General features: G+C 38.2%; 1 long non-coding RNA gene across 1 annotated transcript; it reads right to left on the reverse strand.

Moving 5' to 3' along the window:
* Positions 1-219: 219 nt before the first annotated feature.
* LOC124281393 lies at positions 220-1,317 on the reverse strand. Its single transcript, XR_006899920.1, has 2 exons — positions 942-1,317; positions 220-622 (listed from the first exon to the last, which is right to left on the reverse strand). It is a non-coding gene; the product is annotated as an uncharacterized LOC124281393 (long non-coding RNA).
* Between the last annotated feature and the right edge of the window lie 4,132 nt (positions 1,318-5,449).

Genomic DNA, 5,449 nt, shown 5'->3' on the forward strand with positions numbered 1-5,449 from the left:
TAATTTTGTTGCAATTATTAGAGTTTGTGTTAGTTCATCGGTCTCAAATGAAATCAAACGGAGTGTAGAGATTGTTTGATTCGGGTAACGTCTGTTGACGAACTGGGGCTGGTGTTTAGTTTCCTGTCTTTGCAAGGGATTTATAACATTTGGGTTTGTTTTATTGCTGATTTACAGCCATGAAATAGTGGTGCTCTGGTAATAACCACAGGCTACGGGTTGTGAGGTCAATATCTTTTATTCCGTCGTGGAAGAAGTTGTAGGAGTAGACACTCTGTAACAATCATAATTATACAATGTATATGTTTATGCTAAAAACCACATCCGATGAACATATGCTCTCATATATATATATATAGGTATAAACATCTCATAAATGCATGTCTTCATATGTACACATCGGAATAACAAAGACTTAAGTAAACAGTGTATCTGTCTTACATAATCTAACACATAATCCAGGTTATGAAATATGGCATATACTATTTTTACTATTACAAGTGACATTTCATGTGACATATCATGAAACAGACTATAAAACAGACAATGAAACCTACCCTGTGGGTGACACGGGAGTGTGCTCAAGCACCCAGCAGCCGGGCAGCCAACACGTGCAATAATCCTACATAAAATAGGATACACTGATGAGAGGTATTGTCCATGAGACAACACAGAAAATAATACCATTATACCAACATATATACATACTTGAAACTACCACTATGGAGTTACAAACAAGATACAGAATTGATGAAATAGATCAATCTTACATCATATACAGCATTTGTAAAACAAGAACTACAAGCAAACATAAACATATAGCATACAATGTAAATATTTACATTTGATTTATCTTGAACATATTTGTGCCTATGTTATACAATTATTTATATTAGGGTTTAATTAGCTGTGTATATATTACAAACAGTATAATTACTAACCTTAGATCAAAACTCAATCTTTAGAACAGTCCTCATGTAGAGACAGTGTGGTGCAAAACTGATTAGTAACATGGCGGTGAGAAGTATATTTGAACTTACACCAATCAACTGAGAAGCTGAGCCTGGGCTATTGTTAAAACAACTAAAGACAATGACATAAAAGTAGATCGACCCAGATACCCTTAAATACACAATGAACCAGCCCTGTAACACAGAGCTGAACAGTTAAGGCCAAGACAAGATGCGACTGGATTGACAACATATAATATATCTATACTGTATAGAGAAGTCGTCTGTCGGATCACCTGAAATAAGAATAAAATGAAAATGATTAATTATAAATGTATGTACACAATATACAATCCCTGGATTTATCCCTGTTACAGTATGTACATACGTGTGTATGTAATAGCTATTGAGAGCTTAGAAATTTTAAAAAAAAGATATAACAATACTAAAGTCTAAATGAGAACATTTCGTTTTGTGTTATCTGAAGGCGGTGATTGTATTCAACGCTACAAGTGGGCAATGAGTGTCTGTGAAATAGATGTGAGACATTCCTCGTTTGTGTTCGAGATCTAACTGTATATAAGTTGAAGTAACATAGGTTATTTATTAAATATGATTCAGATAAGCTACAGTTTACATCAGATACATCACATTATCCTGACAAATACTAATGCAACACCTTTTTCGAAACGCTATGGTCCTTTCAGTCAAACAACATAGAAACCTATTGTGGACAGCATTGAACCTCGTAAGACTGAATGTTCTTCTCTGCTGCTTACCAGCTCTTATGTTTTATAGAATAACCGACTTGTTTTTTAGACCTAGCAAGTAATTTTCACTTTTTTCATTGGCATTCTAGAAGTTGAGGAAATTAAGAATGAGGACATTTTTATGGATATACAACTTCTTTATTCTGTATAGGCGACGTTGTCAAGCAAGTGGTACATGATAAGTCATTTGGGTTATTGTACACATGAGATGTTTATATAATATAAGAGGTTGATAAAACAGCCTCTTCCATTGTATAAACAACTCATTTTACCCTGATCCCTCATGTATTGCATAAACATTTCCTGTATATATTCACCCAAATGACTTCTCGTGTACCACTTGCTTGACAACGACATTAGAATCTATGTTGAAATAAAGGAGTTATATATCCATACAAATTGTCCATATTCCTCAAGTAATTTTACCATTACATCATAACTGGAGTAGATGTCTCTTTGCAACATTGATGACTTTATTCAGGACAAATACAGATACGATATTTAAATGTGTAAGGTGCATGTTACCCTGCCGAGAAAGCAATTGTGCATCCAAATGAACTCAAGGAGGAATGCTCATGAATTGTTTTTCCTTGGATTATCCGGCCAGATGAAAGGCATTATTCACATCGAGACGTTGTTTAAAGAAACAAATTCACCTCCCATATAGTAAGTAGTTCAAACATTATATTCAAGAAGTTTATACTACTTTATGCATATATCCTAACACCTAAGAGCATGGTCCTTTGCTTCAACACCAACCTCACATAGAGCTATTAATATACCATTGGCGCCATAGGCACCCCATTTGCCAAGAGGAAACATCCTGCCATAAATCTGTTCATCGTCAAGCTTTGTTGGATTCCAGTTGATGTAGGATCCAAGGGAATGTCCATTGATCCAGCGCCATTCATCATCGTTGTCACATCGCTCAAGGCCGACCCATACAGTATTGTCTGTAGATATAAAAACAGTTGTTCTCTCGATTTTGATGTAAGTACTGGGAAGCACAAGGGCAAGTACATAAAGCAACACCATGGGAACTCGACCTAAATCGAGTGACACAGACAGAGACAGACAACAAAAGAGAGAGAGGAAGGCTTTCTGTAGATACGCATTTTGAAACCTAATCAATTAAGGAAAGAGAACGGGATGTGTGTTTCCACTCAGTTCGCCTTTTGGAGATATGTGTGCTGAAGAAGATGAAACTTGTCTCAGAGTCCTTTGTCTATCGACATGTACACGCACCTTAAACACTCTTCTTGAATCCCTTGGCTTCATTTAATATAAATAATATCTTTGCACAGCAATCCAGGTTAGAGAACCCACGGAATAATTCTTCAGGTTTAATAATCCTATTCAAGTGAGTGAGTGAGTTTAGTTTTACGCCGCACTCAGAAATATTCCAGCTATATGGTGGCGGTCTGTAAATAATCGAGTCTGGACCAGACAATCCAGTAATCAACAGCATGAGCAGCGATCTGCGCAATTGGGAACCGATGACATGTGTCAACCAAGTCAGCGAGCCTGACCACCCGATCCCGTTCGTCGCCTCTTACGACAAGCATAGTCGCCTTTTGTGGTAAGCATGGGTTGCTACAACAGACCTATTCTACCCTGGATCTTCACGGGTCAATCCTATTAAAAACAATTCAGTGGAATGTTCACAATATTCGTGTTTGACGCGGGATTACTTTGTGAAATGCTTTCTATGCACGACTTTATAAAAGTGAATATATATAGAGGTTCTGGAAAACCATTCTGTGGGATCGAGCTGTTTAAACCGATGCCCATATCTACCTTCGGCATACACTGCTTTCGAGTATTGTACAAAATACACAACATTGGATGAGAGGAAATATAATCCTTACAAACATGTTCGCAGGGACGGCAATTTGGTCCTGACAGCTAATTTATGTGTTTATCATCGCTAACTCTCTCGGAAACTAGACTGAGATTTGGAATTCTAATGTTATATTGGCCCATTTGGATGGGAGGTGGATGGAGAGAGGGAGAGAGAGAGAGAGAGTGTGTGTGTGTGTGGGGGGACTCTCTCTCTCTGTGTGTGTGTGTGTGTGTGTGTGTGTGTGTGTGTGTGTGTGTGTGTGTGTGTGTGTGTGGAGGGGGGTAATGGAAGAAAAGAAGGAGGGGTGAGTGTGATGCCTTAGGTGTGTCCCTATGAGTCTCGTATGCATATAGCTTCAGATGGTATCATGAATTGCACTTACTCTTCGCAACAATAGAAGCTTGTTCGTTCTCTTCCTCAGATCTAATGAAGGCGAGGTGTCCGGAGTTCTCCATGCACAGTGTCTTGGCGGCTGGAAATTTCATCTTAGGTGATGAATGCAGCCTGAGACACTGGTTTGTGAATCGACAGTAGATGTAGCTGGCAGGACAAGCCGCTGGAAGAAGACAGTTGGATTTGACTGACTGTTATGTTGGTGAAACCCCTCGTGGTTTGGAAATACTTTTGTGTTTCATTAGTTTTAGTAGTCCTCTTTTTCTCAGAATCTAGACATTTAATGAGGATATATATCGTTGGTCTTCCATTCACATAAGTGCCGCGAGATATGTTACAGTTCTGTGAATTTAATCCAGGTTTCAGATTTCATCCCTCTTGCAGAAAGTTCACGAAATTCATAATCGAACGACCAGGATTAAATTTGTACTCGAAATTGCTGCATAACCTACCAAACGTTATTTTGTTGGAGAGATATTGTTTTCATATTTTCCAGAATTGCATAATATGTTTTCATTTTCAGTGACAATGGATATATTTATTTAATTCAGTGTAGTGAATATCAGGTAATGGTTCGACCATTGGATCTCTCAATGATTTCGAAAGTCACATTATTGCTTGTATATTTTACTGGCATGACCATATTTAAATTCGAAACTCTTGTATACATCATTAATATTTTAGATTTTTAGACTTAGCAGTTTCTTAGGGGAAAGGATGAAGATGTATATTTTCCTAAAGGTGAGGTGAGGTGAAATTGGGTTTAACGTCGCGCTTGTTGAGAATATTTCGCTCATATGACGACGTGCATGCGTGTGTATGTGTATGTGCGGTTGCTTGTACTAGCCCAGACTTAAGCTGGTTTTATAGTGCTAGCTCATTGAGATACCATGCCGCAAAGATGATGATGATGATGATGAAGCATGAATACACCACTCAGACACAGTATACTGACTCCGAGCCGACCAGTCCTTGTTGTACCCATTAATGCCGAGCGCCAGGCAGGGACCAACAAGTACCAGATTTAACGTCTTTTGGTATGACGCGGTCGGGGATCGAACCCGCGACCTTCCGCTCTCTGGGCGGACGTCCTAACCACTACACCACGGTGGCGGTCTTTTCCTAAAGAGTCAGTCTTACTCCTTCATCATTTGAGAAGTTCAGAAGGTGAAGAGGTTAACGCACGTAAGGAGGACAGATCACGCACTTAAACAACACTGTTATCACAGTCTGGCCTATACATCTTTTGGTTTACATTCGATATAGTGTATTATATGCTACCACAGGTGAAATATTTATGGGAACTTCATAAATATTATTCAAAGAGAGTAAGCAGATTGTATAATATCCTTTCAAAATTATCAATGTATTTTCAGTTCAAGAGAAATACCTTTCAAGGAGTTTTAGACGTTGTTGTCAAGGCCAACAATTATGCACAAAAAGACTATGATCTCAGAAAGTAGATCACTTACTGTTTAGCAGAGAATAGTATT

This window comes from Haliotis rubra, unplaced genomic scaffold (genome assembly GCF_003918875.1).
Source record: "Haliotis rubra isolate DU_JTF1 unplaced genomic scaffold, ASM391887v1 Scf283, whole genome shotgun sequence".
Taxonomy (NCBI): domain Eukaryota; kingdom Metazoa; phylum Mollusca; class Gastropoda; order Lepetellida; family Haliotidae; genus Haliotis; species Haliotis rubra.